Source organism: Bidens hawaiensis, unplaced genomic scaffold (genome assembly GCF_021521415.1).
Source record: "Bidens hawaiensis isolate Kalapana, Puna unplaced genomic scaffold, B.hawaiensis_p1.1 tig00025819_1, whole genome shotgun sequence".
Taxonomy (NCBI): domain Eukaryota; kingdom Viridiplantae; phylum Streptophyta; class Magnoliopsida; order Asterales; family Asteraceae; genus Bidens; species Bidens hawaiensis.
The window spans coordinates 26,116-46,934 of NW_027494148.1; the positions used below are offsets into that span (position 1 = coordinate 26,116).

Sequence of the window (20,819 nt, forward strand, 5' to 3'; positions counted from 1 at the left end):
AATGCTATGGTTATTTGTAGGGCAATGCACACGGTTGGATCAGAGGTACAAGATCCAAAAATAGAAGTTCCAACATTGGTGACCATGGGTGAGAAAGATTACGTGATGAAAATTCCAGGAATGGAGGATACGCAAGGAGCGAGGCAGTGAAGAAATATGTACCGAACCACAAAACAACTAGTACTTTACCCGTCCGGTAGACGGGAATATCAATGCGGGAATATAGCGCTACACAATTCAGTAACATGAACGATAGCTATACTTGCTAAAATCCCATAAAGATACTTGGCAAAAGAATAACTATATATCATATAATTGAAAGTGGTTCAATACACCACAAGAAAGTAGATCACAAGTTTGTATGAGAACAAAACATTTAAAAAAATAATAATAACCTATTAGCCGTATGCCACCCGTAGATTGGATCTTCATATACATCAACGAAAACCTGCAAGAAAGTAGGTTAACATATTATTTAAAACTTGCATCACCAAGCCAACCAAGTAGTTTTTTGTGGATATTAAAGAACTTTTATGTGTTTAACAGACGTACAGTGGTCATGATGTAAACTGGTCCAACCCGACCCCTTTTTAGATTTCCAATTTCCCATTTTTTTGTTTATAGTTAAAGCCAAAAGTAACATTTGGGTTGCTAATCTGGGACTGATATGTTGATTTGGGTGTGGGTGTGGGTGTGGGTGTGGGTGTGGGTGTGTGGGGGGGGGGGGGGGATTTATTGGGTTTGGGCCATGTTCTACATTAACAATATCAGCTTAAACGTTAGATATTTTGAGGTGGTTCAGCTTACATTGCTTCACAGAAAAGCACATTGAGCCTAGAGACTGTGGCCAGTCACCCACCCTTTCTACCCGGACAATTTCTAACATAAACAAAATTATAGGCTCTCTTTCCTTAGTTTAGTTTAATTTTATTTAGGGTAGCCTTTTGTTTTGTTTAGTAGTATTTACATAATCAAGTTTATTGAGCGGATTAATTTCATTTATTTTGTTTTTATTTGCTTTTTTCAGACCGGGCCTATTTTGACCAAACCCAATTTAATTTGACCTATATTTTGACCCCTCCCCAACAGAAAATTTGTAGATCCACTACCACAACTGGTCTATTCTGACAGCCATTAAGATCAACTACTACCAAAAAAAAGCTATGTTCTCATAGTTTCAAATTACATCAAAATTAAAAAAAAAAACACTAAAAAATAATTGCTAGATTTTCAGTAGCAAATTGTAAAAAAATGGGGGCCTTAGCAAAGAATTTCTAACCTTATGAAATAAGCCGACATGTTATTCACCTGCATAGCATTTGAGCTTTGTAGTCTTCAAAACCATTCACTGAAAATAGTTAATTTTGACTCGTTCATGAAAATCGATAAGTTTGACATGTTTCATGTCATGAGAAGTTTGACACGTTTATTAAAAACAACAATTTTATCTCGTTTAAAAAAATGGTAATTTTGACACGTTCACTTAATATGATAGTCTTGACCTGTTTGCTAATTAAAACTAATATGTTGGCCCCGTTTACTAAAATCGAAAGTTTTGACCCGCTTACTAAAATTATATTTTTTACCCGTTCACTAAAAATGGCATTTTTTTACCTATGCGGTCAACATCAACACAAATTCCCTTATACGCTTCACATGCAATAAAACATATATCAAAGTTCCTAAAACACGCAATGAACATAAAACATCCAACACTAGTTAAATATACCGACATCAGCTGCAGCTACAACATTCATGTTGCTTGGTCCACCGCTGACAATTGAAACCTTGGTCACAATGTAAGGAACCGAAGACATTACTTTGTGTAATCAAACACTAATATAAAAATGTTATCTTTAATAGTAAAAGCTACAAACACAATTAAAAAAATCATTTTCAAAATGACCCGTTTTGATCCGCACCCATTTTGTTCAAAACTTGTTTTGACCCGTAAGTCACCCAACCAACCCAACCAAATCCTTCTGTTTTGCGAGCCTTACATTTGTCTATTGGGTTAAATGTCTAAAATACCTTTTTTAAGGTTTAGTAATACATTTTTGTTTTTGGTTCTTTGGTTTATTTAATTTATTAGTAAAAAGAGTGGGGGCCATGAGATTTTAATAACTCTTTTTTCATTTTTAAACTTAGGGTATTTTGGTCATTTCAGGTGCACTTTACAGAAAAAAAAATAACCTTCATTTATTTTAGGGGCCAATGGTGATATGTTTGTGCCAACATTTGGTCCAAAGTAATAATTTTTGAACCTGTTTTGACTTGTTTTTACCAAGCTTACATTTGACTACTGGGTTAAAAGTCCAAAACACTCTTGAAGGTATATATATACCTTTCTTTATGCTTCTCTATAAACTGAGCCAAAGTTGCCTTCCTTGCACTTGGGGAACAGCTGAATATCACAAATTGATTGTTAACTTCCCTATAAATAACTTGAAACATGTTGGAAGAAAAATCTTACAAGTAATAACATGTTACCTGATCTCATAACTTCTTCAAGTGAACTAATAACTCTTGAGCTATCCACTTTGCTAACATGTAAACATGAGCCGCCGAACGTTGTAGCACCTTCATCTTTGTAAGTGGGGCCAAGAGGGCGTGGGACACCGACATCGGGCTCGAGATGGCTAAGCAAGGCTGCGGGTTAACCGGTTGGGTCACATAAACCATGTTTCCTACGGGTGTTCTTGAAACCGGCACCTGGGCTTGAACCCTAGCCTGAGGTGTGCTTGTGGATGCACCATTTCCCACCAACAACATGATAGGTGATGAGGTCTAAAATAAACATATTATTATATAAATATTCTCTATGCTTTTAGATACTTTTGAGCCATGTTTTTATTAGATGTTATTATTACTTGATTCATATCAATATTTTATTGATTTAAGGGACAACAAGCTAAATTGATATATTTGATATTAATTATTTACTGTGTATTCAAGAAAATATATTTGAATGTAAATAGAAGAATGAAAAATAACAAAAGGTTGCACGAATATATGTCAAATTTTTGGTTTAGTAAACCAATTATTTTGTTGACTTTAGTTCAAACCAATCTTACGTAATATCCATATTTCAGCTTTCAAAATGAAAGCTCACTTATTGTCTACATTGATTTATTATTGATTTTTGCTAGGATCAAATCAAGATGAAAGGGGCTCGAATTTAAAAGATCATATGGGCCAGAATAAAGGATAAATTAAAAAGCCCAAACAAGTAATTTAGTGTGTTTCTGGAAGTCGGTGGACTAGAGAAAAACGAGGGGTGAGGCCACCATTATTTTATATATTATAGATAGGAGCCTAATAAGAATTGGAAAAGAGGGAGGAACCCTACGGACAAAAAAAAAAGAAGAAAAAGATCGAAGGCTGGGGTTCGACCAGAATCAAGAAAAGACCAAGAAGAAAGTTAGAGAAGAAAGAGTTCAGCACCTACTCATTCAGACATTATTATTATTCGGTTTGAATTTATTTTTTTCGTCATGAATTTATTATTTGAACCTTATTTATTTGGTTTGTTCTTGAGTATGGTTGTTGGCTAAACCCTCTAGACCGCCTAGGCTTATGATGAACCTTTGATTGACGTTTGATTTTATTTGAGATTTGCTTTTTGTTATGGTTTTATGAACTAGTAAAAGGTTTAATTATATTGAGTTGATGCGGATGTGTGCTTGAGGTTGTTTAATTAAGTTTTATTATTCCATATTGTCTTGATTATTGTTTGTCATTATGATAGGTTTCTATTAGGTCATCTACTTTGTGTTTTTGACTATTTTATGATTGATTTCGAATAAGATCATAGAAATAATATTATTTAATTAAATAAATCTAAGTGTATTGCTAACCTAAATAGCTGTAAGGTGCTAGGTTGTTGATAGGTCTTTGTTGATCAGGATTACTAGATTAGTTCTTCATAAGGAGTCCGTCTATGTTTGATTGATCAATTTTGTCTATCGAGTTAATTAAATATTTTAGACTGCCTTTGATTTCCGCGTTGTAAGGTAGGATTTCGTATAAAGGAACCAGTTTGTAATTAATTAGGTGACCGTAAGGAAACTTGATTTTTAATACTGGTGTGCGTTAAAACTTATTAGAAACCCATAGGTGTCTCTTGAGAAGGGTCAGGGGTCTTGTTCAGGTTTTCTTTTAAGCGCCTATTTTACGATCCCAGTTCCATAACTAAGTATTCTCCCGGTTAATTGATAACTGAAACTTAGGGGATTCTAGCCTAGGTGGCTGTTTGTCATCATCTGAATTAAGTCCAAATTCTAAGTTTAGTCGTCTTTAGTTTTCTTAATTAGTTTAAAAATTAGTTTATTAGTAAAACCCCCCTTAAGCAAATAATAAATAAATAAGTCGTGTCTGTAGTTGAGTCTAATTAGCTAGTAAACGTAATTAAAGAGTCTTGTGGGTTCGATATCTGGACTTACTTAGCTGTACTAGAGTCCATCGGTTCACTTGCCGGTTAGTAGTTTAGTTAAGTTTAAGAGTCTAGAATTTATTACTTCGTGTCTAGATTAGCGTAATTTTAGTTAATAATATTAAACTACTTTTAGCACATCAATAGGTTGAGCCTAAATAAAATAGTCAAGAAGATAATAAAGACTAAAAGTTTTTATCATCAATATTTAATTTTTGACAATAAAGATTTGATTTATATACCTCAAGGGAGATATCATCATACACATTCACCATCCTGCCATAAAAGATGGTTAGTTGAGCGGGAGCACAAGAAACCTTGGAATTATTATACCTTCAATTGACCCAAAAATAATAATTAAAAAACCATAATCTCAAAATGGAATAAAAGTATAAGACAATACAAAATTCATACCAAGGTTTGGTGGTTCCAGCAAGAAAGAAACCAGTGGATGGAACCGTAATTCCATGTTGCTTAAAGGATACACTGTCAAACTTTGACAGAGCCCGGTAGAACGGGTGGCTCACGAATATAGGAACCACTTGCTTACCAATGGTTTTCAGAAAATAGTAAAATAAAAACGTAAGCAATAAATATATATTAGTTTCTAAATATATCCAATAATGCTGTACTAATTATTTTGTGACTTATAATACAATTTCAAGAAAATCTTTTAATGAAAGATCAAAAACTAACCTGAAGTTCACCGGCTTAACGGTTTTTTCATGCCTTCAGAACCATCTGCACCTGATACATCAATCAACCAAAAAAAGTTAGCTTCAACTGTTCATAAGGTTCATCAACAACCTTAAAATACATTCAACTATTTGAGAATGTTTTTACAGTTTAGACAAAGATCTTTGACAGAGACCAGTTGACTACAGAGTTCTTTAAGTATGTAGTATGGACTTGGAAAGCCTGTGTAAGGACATGAAAAAGTTGAATAGCTGCAGCTTCATCAATCACCAAACACGACCCAAATCAACCCAAACAAAGATAGAACCATTTGACTCACTTTAGCACGCGTTTGAGATCGAACACAACCCAAAATTCAATAGCTCAATATTGGTTGATAACTTGTATCAGATGGTGAATACCTTGTAATGCCTTTTAGCTCTGAAACCCGTAAAATAATAAATAGAATCATATTTCTATAAATTTTTATGGAACTTTGAAATGTGTCATATAAACAAAGAATTATATCATTCAAATGATAATCTAACTTTGAAAATAAAAAACCATCAAAGTAGAGTATTCTATGCGTTAAAAATACACTTTTGACAAATTTATCATTGTAGTGATTCATTTTATCTATTTATATTATTTGGTTTTTATGTTAATCTAATTTAGAAAAAAAAAAGAAAGAAAGAAAGAAGATTTATGAGTTTTTATACATTAAAAACAAACTTTTCCGCATCGTTCGACCCATTTAACCCAATTCCTTTTAAGCTAACATTTCTGATTTTCCTGGTAAACATAAGTCACACAAAACTAATTCTTAACATCAAGTGGCATCTATAAATTGATTCAAGGAGCACATAAGTACTTTACTTTCTTCGTGCCTAACTTCCTTTGCTGCAAAAACTTTAGGACAAATGGCACTTCTGAGTTACTTGCAGAAAAGGTACCAAAAAAAAAAAAAAACAGCCACCAATACTTACCTCCAAATCTAAGTGTATTTCCCAGAAAAACCCGTTGGCAGCATCACATATAAGATCTGGTACAAGAAAAGTTTTGTCATCACCATTTAAATTAACTGTTGCGCAATTTGTCAGTGTTAATTCTGAACTTTGTGTGTTTCTTTTAGTTGGTGAGCCCCTTATCAAAAAAACAAAGTGGAGCAAACTAAGGTGCTTGTAAATCAACGTATAACAGAATAACTTTAAAATAAAAATGGTTAATGAAGTATCATAAACATGAAGTTAATGTGTATTCTTTAGAGAAAAAAAACCATGAAGTCATGACTCACTCATGCAATTAGTGTCAAACGGTTATAGTTAATGTGTATTTTTAAACGACTTTAACCGAAACCAAACCGAATCTTTGAATCTCATATGCAGACTAGTTTATTACGATTTGGGCAGTTGAATTTAACACCCCTGCCTGTTAAAATGGGGAAAAAAAGTAATGTTACTAATCCTAGTGAAATAAATGCACCATTTTACTTCTGCCATTTTTTTAATTAGCTTTTAAACTTCCGCCCAGTTGAACACTCTAATCCTCTGTATATTCAAACTGAGCTTTGGTGCAAAATTCAAGTTGAAAATAAAGATAATTATATAGATTTTAGTTGTTGACGTCACATGGCTCCTTGAGTTTAGTTCGCTAGAATCACTTTTATTTAGAACAAAGAAAAAATATATATTGGATAATTAACCAATCTTAACCAAACCGACCCATAACTGATGGTTAACTCATCGTTTATGGCTATGGTTAAGCAAACTTCTATAACCGAAGCTTGGTTATGGTTAATCCTCCATAACAGAACCGAACCGACTTTGCATGCTCCTAATATAGATGCTCAATGCATCACTATATCTGGTTTAACTGGTAGTGTATTTTTAATGAATTTTCAGTATACATACCCTTTTTGTTCTGTGAGTGATTGCCGACGCTTCTAGAATGAGCTATCCTTCACACAGAAAGGAGCACGGTTTACTCACAACATGCATTCTTCACACAGCTTTTGAGACAATAACTAGAAGAAATTAAGTAGGAGATGCAAGATAAGGTAGGAACATCAAATATCTGTTATGAATGAAGGATTGCAAATGATGACGATAAACATACAAATTAACGAATACAATATGGATTAAATTAGTAAAACAAAATCAGTAACACAAACCTTTTTAATGTCTTCATTTCTTCCTGAAATTTTCACATGGGTGGGGTAGTTGATATACCCCTGGCCTATTGAAATTAAAACTAATCATCAAACAAAGTAATGATTATGAATGTCACACCCCAACCTAAGGCGGAAATACCGGGACGTGATCCGATTGCTCACAGCTCGAAGATACTATCATTGAATATAAGTGATAATATCTAATTAATTATTTTATTCAATTATACACACATTACTCAAATACAATAAACAATTTACAATACACGAATATAAGTTCAAATAAAGTTTAACTTGATAATATCGTAAAGTCTTGTCTACATGTCCAACTTCAATCTTCAATACTAACAACCTGCATATGCGTAGAAAATGGAGTTTGCCAACGACAAATGTTGAGTGAGATGATCACCAATTTTGACACATTAAATAATAGTGTATATATATATATATAGTTGATAAATGATGTGACACTCCGTAAATTAATCCAGTTTCCGTACAATTTCTAAACATGATTTATTCACGTTAATTCCCTCTAGATTAAATTTTGTAAAGTTTAAACACAATGAGTCTAGCATAAGCCTACATGCACAATACTTTTTGAAATTACTCGAACTTTTGGATTTTATCTAACGGATACGAGCGTTGGTGATAACTTGTTTAAACGACTCAAATGTATTTAGCGAACAATAAGATTTGATCCTATATTATGCGATTATATTTTATAATTATATATTTATAAAATACCAATAACGAATACAGATCTAGTTATTGAGTGTTTAATAATTAAATAGTTTTGTACCCGCCGCGTTGCGACAACACGGCGATACATTAACGTACAATATGTTAGTGTGTGGTAAAAACACGAATGTTAAGGTAGCAAATCTATTCAAATTTTTGGTGTCGGTACTCCGATTCGTTATGGTAGCTCATTACTGTACTTCGGCCAGTTGGGAACTTGAGCGTTGTAGCAAGGAGTCGACACGAACTTGATCAGTTCCGTTTACATTTGTTTATGTATCGAAACAAAAAAAAGATAATTTATGTATTTAAGGAAAAAAAAGCATTAAATTTCGGTGGCGTTGCGACGCCAGCCACCGATATTTATCTATATGTATAATTTGGGGTTCTAATTACTAAACACGAAGCATGAATGCGTTTAACTCTCGTAAAATAGAATCAAATCTCCATAAAACTAACACCTAATTATTATTATATGTCTAATTCTATTCTAGTCCAAAACCACAACCTCAAAATACATGTATACATATATGGCTACATGCATGAACACTATATATAATACACCAATAATTCCACCTTCTCCCATGGGTGGCAGACTCAAAACCCACACACACACACGTTTTCTTTCCCTGTTTAAGAATCAAAGCCATGATATACATGTATATCAATATCAAGTCAAAAGATTTTACACCAATTTATCATCATCACTTCTGGCAAAAAAAAATCTACCAACCCCAAATCTCATTCCCATACTCTATCATTCCATGTCTAACCCACATCCTTATGTTGATTTTTTTTTCACCACAACACTTCACATAGATTATTATATTGCATGCATCAAACACCAAAGATTATTCATATACAAACAAGCTTGGATACTTGGATGATAAACTCCACTGCTACAAACGCACACATACATTCACGACTCCCTTTCTCTCTTAAAGCACCACCACAAAACACCATCAACCACCACTCCTCTCCTCTTCTTTGGTATTTCCAGCCCCTAACTGCCACCGTTACCGTCTCCCGCTCTCCTCACGGCCACCGTAACACCTCCGCAATACATCACCACAGGTCGTCGCCACCGCATACCACCGGCCGGCACTGTTACGTAGCACCGTCACAATTGTAACACCACTGCCTCATCACTACGTACCAACTGCCACCTTCACCAGCCACGACCACCTCCACCATCGGCAGTAACCATCATCGCCACTTTCCCTTTTTAGTCTCAAGGCAACAGCAGCACCACCCGTCACCCAGCACCACCTTCACCTCCTTTACGGAAACATTCTTCCACCACCTTAAACCACCATCATCGGCCACCCATAGAAGGCCACACACGCTCTCTTGAAGCACCACCCGGAGAAACCACCACCTTTCAACGCCAAACACCACCTCCACCGGTACACCATCTACCACCGACCCTCTACCCGGTTATAGCTCCAAAACCGACCCGAAACACCCTTCAGTCTCTTCCCGTAAACCGAACGCATGGTGCCGTTGCCAGTTTCTAAGCTAAAGCAAGGATTTTGGAGCTTTAAGTGTCGAACTGGGCATCACAAAGTGGAAACTAGCGCAAGCTTTCTTGTTTCATCATCCTAAACGAACCCAAATATTAGAGCGTCGTGAGCATTACGTACTCTTCTAAAACTATCTTTATATTTATATAAAGTGCGATTATGCTAGCTCCACACCCAACAATCTAGATGAACACTAATTTGTTTAATAAATTTTAAATACATGAACCGAAACAAAATGTGCATAAGGGATTTGAAAGAGTAACTAATAAAATGTTGGTTAAAAAAAATAATAAGTTTTAATATGCTTACACACTAAGAAAGTGTTAGTTGTTTAATAATATATATATATATATATATATATATATATATATATATATATATATATATCTTAAGAAGGTTTGAAATGGAAGAATGATGTTAATAAAGTGGACATATGGTTAACACTTGGTTAAAAAGGTAACATATCTAGACATGAGATTTGTGAAAAATATAACTTTTCATGACTAAGCATGTTGTTTAAGAGATTTCTATGAGAAAATATGTTTAAACAAGTACACACGATTTCAATACAAAATAAAAGAATTTTTTTAAGTCCAAACGCATTGTGTAAAATAAAATAAATAGAAATGGATTTTATAAGTTTTGAACATGATTTTAAAATAAAATCTATATAAAAATTGTCGTTGAAAAATAACGAATATAAATATTATTAACGACAAAGTAACGAAGAAACAGACTTAATGAAATATATGTTATGGAGAAATATATATGTTAGGCGTAAAAATAAAAATTTTTACGAGTTAAACGGCCGAAACAGTATATGAAGGTGGTTTGGATAGTTATGAACGAAAATATAGTTACATTATATTTTACTAGAATATTTGTCGTGACTTAAAGAATCAATGCTTAGAAATAAATGTATATTTATTACTCGATCAAACGAATCAATTATGTCTAAATAAAAACAACACCAAGAAGAATTATATTCTTAATATTTATAAAAGTATATAAATATTTACTTTCAAAAAGAATACAAAATCTTGTCACCAACGGGTCATCCAGAAATCAAACGAAACGTTTGGTTGGTGAAAGCAACCGACATAATATAATAAACGAAACGTCTGGTTGGTGAAAGCAACCGACACAAATGTAATAAACGACACGTTTGGCTGGTGAAAGCAACCGACACAAATATAATAAACGAAATGTCCGGTTGGGTGAAAGCGACTAGCATAAACCGACTTGCGAGTCGATAACGGTAACTAATTGACCTTACGCGTTTAGGACGTGTGAAGGCAGGGGACCCAGGTCCAAACTGAAATTGCTAACAAATTGAATACTGAACGTACGAGGTGAGTTTCACTAACACCTTTAACTGTTTTACCGTTTTATTGTTTTATAAATCCGGGGTGGAAAACATATACAACTGCTTTTATATACGATAATTAGAAACAAAACACCAATCCTTATGCGAACATGAGTTGAACTATGTAGTGCTAAAAGTCCCTTGCTTGCATACTATAACCATTAGCTAACGGAGTTAGCCAAAGGAATATACGGATAGTACTATTTACGTTGACATTTCCCCCTATTTTAGGTTAGTCGCTCTAACCTCCGATATTGCATCGAAACAGGGTGCGTATATTCCATCTGTGAGATTTGAACAAGGCAAAAGGATATAAGTCGTGGTTTGATTATAGGCTCAGGGTTCGTCATATTAATTCGTAGATTTAGCTAGTCTACGGAGGATCATCGTATTTGTTTCAACAAATTATCGTATACTTGTTTGCGAACTGATTAAATGATTTATGAATAACGTGATTTCATATTGAATCTCAAAACCTGGCAACTCACCAACCATTGTGTTGACATTTTAAAACGTATGTTTCTCAGGGAACTAACAACACACGTAAGGAATCATAAAGACGGGACCTCATTGTACAATTAGGATACCATTTTGATGTTTAACTACTTTTGCTTAAAAACAAATTATGGTTTGTAAACACTTTTAAAACTATTGGTATCCTAATACATTTATGTTGGCGATAATCATATGCTTACGGTATGCATGACGTCACGCGCCCGCGTTTCCATTTTAGCGGGGTGTGACAGATTGGTATCAGAGCCATTGGTTATAGCGAACTAGAAGGTCTAGTCTATAACTGTTGACTCAAATAAACATTTTCATTGCATACATACCACATTTGAATAATATATACTACTTTGTACGGATAATGATGTCACATGGATTTCGTCCTCCTCATCTACTCACACTGCGTTTCCCGAAAACATAACCATTAGTCTCCTAATCGCCACCATTGCATAAGTTGTGACACGCTAGTCATGGAACTCGCACTAACCACCCGTGCCGGCAAGTAGTGGGACCCGCACCCTAGTGGAGACCTGAGACATTACACTTAACCACCGAGGAGCTGAGATGACTCAGCAACCTCAATGTACCTTTGGGGAATGAGGACTGACAACTCCAGTAATGGGAGTACCGAATTGACGTAATGCTAGCAGAAAGCCACAATGATCAGGAAACGTCCCACATGGCTGCGATTATGAGCTGGCAAATAGTGTACGCTTCCATAGGGTGCGCCTGAAATATTTGTGGTCATATATCATGTCACACCCCGACCTAGGGCCTATGCGTATGACCAATAGTTGGTACCTGTTTTGTAAATATATCAAAGTTTCGTTTTTTTAGCGGAAGACTTTTTGAATAAAATATCATTATATTGAAAACTTGGGATTCAATACCCGTTTAAATATTTCAAATACCTGTCATTTTAACATATGATTCTTCACAGTATTTTAAATAAAATATCTGAGCCATCAGATCACCTCTAATGACTATATCTCCAATCTTTTATTTTGTTTTGCTTGTCTGTTCTAACCTTTATTGTTTCCCTGAAATGTGGGGAAAAATACGTCAGCTATGTGCTGGTGAATAACGCTGACTCAACAAAAAGGTTTTCATAATTCATTATACATAATCATATACAATTCATCTTCGTTATGACACAACACCAATAGCATTCAACGACTCAGTGGGCCTCATCCCATCTCATCAGAACTAAAAATACCAATAGACCACATAATCGAACTTCACTCGCCCTAGAGACAGTCACTTTCCTCATGGTCAGTATGATTGTAGTGGCCTACTACAAATCATATATGACTGGATCCAGACACATGTATTTTAGCCTGAGTGTTTAGTACTACCTTGTATCAAAACGTTTTTAGAGGATTTGAACCAACCCTCATGCAAATACTTTCATAACTCTTTACATATGGATAACAGTCCATAGTTTCAAAGGGTAAATATCATTTCAAAATATACAGTACATAGACGTATTCACGCCATAAAACATTTCACATTATAAAAAGGTTTGGACGTATTCACCTTTGTTCTTGATCAGTGTATCTTTCTGATTTATACATTCTTTCTATCTCGGACCTATAGTACGAGAACAACCTTTGTATAAATATCTAGATCAACGATCTAGCTTCAGACCTATAGTCTGTTTTGTATAGCTTAACTTTGACAATTCATTTCTTTCTATAAAACATTTGGATCTTTAGTCCATTTGTCTATTCATTAATCATATACTATGTTTCTTCTTCAGGAAGAAACATTCATATCGGGTTTCTTCTTCAAGAAGAAACTTTAATCTAATTATAACCTTTACATACACTTCTTAATCACAAAAAATACTATTTTATTCCTTACGTTTCTTAATCACAAAAAAACAATACTTTAACTATAACCTTTATTTATGAAAAGGTATATTATACTTAATTGTAATCAAGGTTCGGCTATACCCCCGACTATGGCCCAAGCCATTATAATAAAATAATACTTAAGCGGAATCCCTACCTCACACGGGTATTCAGAGTTAGACGCCTAAGATTGATCGAGCAGCACTTCTACTCTTTATCGCGATTTAAAGCTTAAACCGTCAGTACCCTTGCTTCTAAATCGCTTGACAAATCTACGGGGTGTCGGAACTTCAATTCTTGCGTGAATTACGAGAAATCAAGACCTCGGAACCTCACAATTATCGGGCACGCATCCCAATGTTAAGTGTGTGTAATAAAAAGTGTTTTTGGGATGAGTTGCCTTCAAACCCGTAGCCCCCTTTTATAAGCAAAATTTTGGGGACCGTCGCGTAACGCGACGCCCTTTTCCTTAGGCCGTCGCGTAGCGTGACGCCGCAATTTATAAGGTGATGCCACGTGTGGACACGTGTTTGGCCACGTGGCACTGATTACTTAACCCGGTCATCGCGTAGCGCGATAACCCCTTCCTTCTGGACCATCGCGTAGCGCGGCGCCCCTTTTTCTAAATTCCTTGGAAACACCATCGCGTAGCGCGATGATCGGCATGATCTACCCATCGCGTAGCGCGATGGGTCTAGAAACCCAGAATTTTATTTTCAGCCCCTGGACTTTGTTAACTCGTCACTTCTTGATCTATCTTCCATAGTTCAAAAATACTAAAGGGACCCTTATGTGGCTCGCGACGATGCGAACGTGCGAAGTGCAAAGTGTGCCATTAAAACGCCACATTACGCCCATCGCCTGAGTCCGAGTCCGTGTCCGTGCACATGCGCGTCGGGTGCTTCGCACCCTCCGCTAGGACTAGTGCGAGTGATTAGCCATACAAGAATATTACCATGGAAAACTCATTCCTTATATAGTGTTTCCATTTCTTTCTCACTTTCCATGTGGGATGAAATTTCCTTACATAAAAATTCTTTCTTATCTTTATCTTACTTTTCCCATTACATATCCCATAAATATTTTTGGTCCTTTATCTTTATAAACTTGTCAAATTTGAACCAAAATTTTGTGGGTGTTACATATCACATAAGATAACCCGTGCCAAAATCTACTTGAATTTTCACACAATAATTATGTTTGCGATTTTGAGTATATATATAGAATAGAAAATATGAGTAAGTAAGCATATGTCCCCAAAACGTTAGAAAGCAGTGTATAAAAAGGGGAATGATCAAACTCACCTGATCGATTAAGCCAAACAGGAATGAACATGACAAGAAAGCGATAATCACAATCTTCGAGAATTACCGACCAGAATCCTAATTAAATAATATAATATTATGAACGAGTTATAAATGATGTAATACGTATAACGAATTTAGGATTTCGATATGGATTGAGTTACAATTATGATTGGTATGTTATGGATTGAACAATTGATCTCTACAATTATTATTATTTAATTATAAAAATTCATTGTTTAATGTATAATCAAACTTACAATTAATTAATTTGAATAAATATAAGTTGAGATCTATTATAATAATAATCGTTTAAATGTATAATTATAATAAAATTTATATCTTAAAATCGTTAACGAAATCCAATGGTAAAAATATATTAACATGTTTAATATATTTATTATAATTTTATTTAAAACAAATAATATATATATGTATATATATTGATATAAATATATAGAATATAATAAAATATAAGCAATTTTTATAAAGATATTTTAACAATAAGAAACACCAATATTAGTGTCGGTTTTTAATAAAAAAAATGATTTATTATTAATAAGAAATATATACACACACACTAAAACATGTAATGAAACTAGCCGACACAAAACGTTTAATTTTTATGACGTCGGTTTGCATAAAATATTGTTTACTTAATATTTAATATTAATTATAATATATTTAAATAATTAAACCAATTAAAATAAATAAAATACCAAAAATATCGGGCTGGGTGGGGTTCGAACCCGCGACCCCCCAGCCAGAACCCTTAACACGCACACCCTTAGTCCAGTGGCTAGGGGGTTTTGTTTGATTAATACTTTGAACCAGTAACTTATAAACAACATCCAGTTTACATTCAAGAACCCTAGATCAACAATTGATCAAACCGTTAGTCGTTTGATAAATTAACGTTAGAGCTATTGTAAAGCGAAGCAAGACGAACAAAACCATGTAATTGATTACCTAAATCATTGATTTAACACGGGTCAATCGCGAGTATACAGGGCCGCAAAGATGGCGACGAACGGGGTCTCACCAGACGATGTTAATCCAATTAACCATGGGGCTTTGGTTGGCGATGGTATTAGGGAGGTTCAGGCACGAGGAATTGAGTTATAAACAATCCTAGGTTATATATTCAATTTGTAGGTCACGGAGGTTAGTTTATGTGTCAATTCGCGTCGTTATAAGATCTTGTTTCCTAATTATGTATGACGGTTAGGCCGTTAATGGTAATAGCAATCTCAACCATGATTCAATTCCATGTTTAGATCGTTAATTGAGGTTCAAGTAAACTAAACGGGTCATAGTTACGGGTATTCGGGTATGGATACGGGTCTGGGTAACTGGGTTATGAAGATGATATGTATAATTTGCAAATTAGCCCTTAGAGATTTCATATGGAAACAATAAGGGTTTAAAGTTTATGCTTGGGTTAAAATTGTATACTTTTCAAAGCTAAATGTATTTTAAATAAATATATAAATAAATATAAATTGTATAAATATTTCTCGATAAACGTGATACTTTCATCGTTAAAATTTCCCGATCCTAGGACGGGTCAGGTTATAGATATAAGTGGTATGCGGAAAAAAAATCCGAGTTGTTACAATGAACACCCAAAGTAATGATCCCTGAAAGTTTGAAAACTGAGAACATAATTAGAATTACAACTTTAATTTTATGCTCCTCCTCTCTGGCATCATCAATCAAAGTATATCACACAGGAGGATTCGAAAAACCTTTAAAGACCGGTGTGTATAAAATTAATCCAAAATTAAATATCAGAATCATCAAACAAACAAACACCGAGCCCTAAATCAAATGGTTGTTTCCGATTGTCGGTGGTTAAAGCGATCACCTTTCGGCCGCAATTTGGGTTAGCTACGAAATTGAAGGACTGATGGTGGGTGTGGCAAAACTGAATTTGGAAGATGAATGAATGTGATTGTACGTCGATTAGGTGTCACACCCCGACTAGCACAATGCAGAAGCGTAAAACGGGAATGTAACAGACACCTCTGATGTCAACACATTGTTTATAAAGAAACATTACAAACTAATTTACAATATATTACATTTCTTCGTTCTATAATTGTTTTACAGTCTAGGCGATACAAACAAAACTAGTTCGTTAACTATACATTCTTACTACTATCGCCCTTGCTTCTATTCACATAGCATCAACCACACACCTCAGGCAAGTAATAGATCACAAAATCATTCCAATTTAGGTACACCTGAAAAGCAGTTTAAAACGGATTAACTACTAGAGTTAGTGAGTTTCACGAGTTTCAAGAAATCAGTAATGAGTATTCACAAGTCAACACTTGTAATCAAGAAATAAGTATGTATGTATATAAATGATGTAATTATGCTAAGCTACAGTGAAGCCTTGACTGTATGTGCTGCGTGCATCCATTTCCCACACTCCATTAACCACTGTGGCCCCTTTCCGCCCACAACATGCCCCGGTAGCTATCTCTAACACTACATAGCCTGTTTGTATAAATATGGTCATGTGCAAACGGCGCTATGTGACACGGAAACCAAGCCGATTCCGTTTGGGTTTGTCAAACCAATAGTACTATTCACAAGCCACCGGCTCGAAGTTAATCACTGTGATCGTGGGGACTTTTGTGTGTTAGCACTTAGATAATTCACATCAATACATGTTTCAGGTATGTATATGTAATCAAACATGCTTTTCACCCCAAAAGTTCGTGAAACAGTTTAAAAGTGGGGTCATGAAACTCACGGTTTAGTAGATATTCAGTACTGTATAAGCTCGTGGTTTGTTCGGTCTGCTATCAGTAGTTCCTATAATCAATATTATAATAATATTAATATTTTAATATTATTATAATCTCAATACTAAACTGGGCTGTATAACTAATCTGGGTGTAGCTGGAACGCCCAGAAAGTGGCAATAGGCTTAGGTTGTGATGTTATTCAATGTCTAATACTTAAAACGAACTTGGCTCAGATTCCCGTTTTCCCAGCTGGGCCAAGTTACTCGTTTACGCGTTCAGAAAACAGTATGGGAAAATAAGCTTGGGTAAATGTATTGATTAATAACATGATTAAGTTATAAAGAAAGATCACATACTGGGGTCCCGGATTAGCCACGGGGCCCGTTTCCGTTTATTCAGTTTGATTTAAGAAGAAACGCGCACAATCCATCCGGATTGTCCAGGTTTTTCATAGAAAAGTTCGTTTTTACTTAATTAATCCAAAAATATGATTTTTGATCACACTTGGTGTTTTGATATTCCGGCAGATTCGCTAGTCGCAAACTTGCCGGTTTTTATAAAAACTGATTTGTTTAATATTCAAATTAGCATAATTAATTAACCGTTAATCATTAAATTATGAAAATTTAACCACTTATCAATTAAAATATGTATATTTTTATAAAAATATTTCTGGAACTTATTTACTGATTTATTAATTTATAAAAATTCATTTTATCAGCTATATTTCGCCTGAAAATCGTCCGTTTATCCCAAACAATTTCCAAAAATTCCACAAAAATTCCTGAATGGTCAAATCATATCCCAAATCAACCTGTATCAATTCCAGAATGTATAAAGTTCGTGCGATATTCTTTTCGGCCCAAATTCGGCTATAAAAATTCACACGAACGCATATAAACAAAATACCTTTAAAATTCTCCAAATGATTCCAAAATTCATATGTTATAAAAATACATAAAATCTGAGTTCTCAGAAAAATTTCATAAATTTTGAAGTATTTTAGCTATTTTTCTCAAATAAACGTCCAAATTCGGTAATAAATTCGCCAAATATTCTCGGTTGGTTGAAAAATTACCAAATTTGAACAGGGACTCATTGACATGGTCCCTAATGTTTCTGAAAAATTTCAAGGCCTAATAATATGCACATCACAACCTTAACCTAAACAGCCCGTAAGCGAGTGTTTCGGCATTACCTTAGCGGGTTTGGCTCGTTTCCGACTTTTTAATCAAGTTTTCAGGTTCTTGTACTTCTAAGAAAGCTAGGTAAAAGTCCTATATCACAAACCAAGCAATTTTTCATCAACATAACAGCCCTTAACTTAGGGTTTCGGCTAGTGCACAAAAACGAACTTTTGAACCGTAAAAACGCCGTTTCAACCCTTTAATCCGTGTTTATGGCCAAAAAACTATCAAAACAGGTTCCTTACCATGTGTATGATCAAAACATGTTTATGGACCATTTTTAGGATTTTTACACGGCTAGGAATGATTTTTAGTAACCAAGACATGTTTTTATGGTATTAATCAAGGTTAAACAATTACAAAAGCTACTTATTTAAGCTCCTTACCTTAGGGTTTGAAGGGTTTCTGGAAATTCAGCTTGCAGCTGCTTGGACCTCAGTTTTTATAAACCAAAATGAATAAACAAGCTTGTAAAACAAGTTTATAAAAAGAATGGGGGGGGGGGGGTGGGTTGGGCTGGCCGATCGGAAGAAAGATTGGGCCCATGATGGGTTGTTTTGGCCCAATGATCTGGTTTCTCAAGCCCAAATACGAAAAGCTCGGTCCAAATTTAGTTCGGGTTTGGTTTTTGGTGCGAAAAACTTATCGGGTGCGTTAAACAGCGCGAAAACGAGCGTTTTTCGGCTAGTCTTGTGTAAAATTATAAAAACATAGATATTTGTAAAAATCAAAAATATTTTCACGGATCGCTTAAAACATTTCAAATAAGTGTTTGGTAAGTCTTTTTCGGCTTAACGGGTGATACAATGCTTGGTTTGTAACTATCTTTTGCGTTTAAATCTATAGCGGGTAGTTAAACGAGCATGTTTTCGTTTAACTTGTTTGCTATCAAACTAAGACCATATTTATAATATTTTAGCTTGTATAGATCGTATATCACTTATAGATGGCCCCTCGAGATATCTGGGTCATAACCCGACCCGTTCGGTTAATCGTTCGTTTGTTACACAAAAGGCGTTTATTTGCTTAATCGGTAAATATGTACTGAGGTGTACCTTGTTTTGGCTCAAATATCACATTAGGATTCTGAGCCATGGATGCCGGAGCAAAATATGGGGGTGGGTTGGGGAAAACCGCCAGTAACTGCAGTAAGAAACCTGATAGCACGTGAGGAAAATAAATTGTTTTTTTATCTTATTGGAGGGTTGAGAATCAATCTTGGTTCTTATCGAACGGTCAGATTTAAATTTCACTATAGGCTTATCGAAAGGCTGAGAATCAATCTTGGATTTTTATCCAACAGCCATGTTTAAATTACACTCTATGGTAACTATATATATAATATATGTGTCTAATGGGTGTCATTTTGTTCACGAGCAATTCCCTGACCATGTGAATCAACTCATCCCTGCTTTCCTTAATCGTAACAAGCGTCTTGCACTAGTTTAGCTAACGTCAATAAGAACGAAAACTAATAATCAAAGTTTCGTGATATCGCTAAATTTGTGTTTGAAGTACTTTATTGAATAAAGCATGTTTCCTGTATGCCATTTTATTACTACGTAATATGTTAAGGGACTTTGGGACAGATCCTCTTTACACTTAGGGATGATAATTTTGTTGTTAGGATCTGCACACACACGAAAACAACAAACGGCATGAGGATTTAATGTCGTTTGGTCTAATCTAACCGGCATTCACGAGTAGCAACTAGGTATTCTTTATTGAGTAACAAATGATTAATACAAAGTACATAAGATCATATATATTGATAAACAACTAGGGTTTCTATTAGTAAATGAGAAATATAACCAGGCTGGGCTTAGGGTCGCCTGCCCCACACATGTCGCCTCTTTTAAATTCAACTAAGAAATCAGGACTAAAATACAAAAGGCCTATAAGGACCCAACATTCTTCTACTCAAGGCTTTGAACACTCTCGTCAGCATTCCTTATTGGACTTCTTTAATCTAAACATTAAGCTTCACATAGTTGCCATCGCCTTCTCTTCAGTTAACCTAGAGGTCTGGGGAAGCTCCCCCGAGTTCCAGCATATCAGTCACAGCTAAAACTATGCATGACATGTTCTTTGTACCTACTGGCTCCCATTGAAACAAAGTGTCAGATCCTAAGAAATTATGAGAACAAAAACTCTTCATATTCAGCAAGTAATCCATCTGAGATTTCTTTTTAGTTGGAAATAATCAGGGGAGGATTCAGTGTTGGGTTAGGGGGGAGCGTAGGCAACCCCTCAAATTCATATTTTCTTCAATAAATTTCTAATATATTAAGTTCAAAGACCCCAAGTG

The 20,819-nt window shown here is 34.9% G+C and overlaps 1 pseudogene across 1 annotated transcript; it reads right to left on the reverse strand.

Moving 5' to 3' along the window:
• Positions 1-303: 303 nt before the first annotated feature.
• LOC143572375 (protein TIFY 6B-like) lies at positions 304-19,606 on the reverse strand (annotated as a pseudogene). Its single transcript, XR_013142247.1, has 8 exons — positions 19,567-19,606; positions 6,094-6,149; positions 4,847-4,977; positions 4,675-4,765; positions 2,484-2,787; positions 2,325-2,404; positions 1,280-1,819; positions 304-656 (listed from the first exon to the last, which is right to left on the reverse strand). The product of XR_013142247.1 is annotated as a protein TIFY 6B-like (transcript).
• Positions 19,607-20,819: the final 1,213 nt, after the last annotated feature.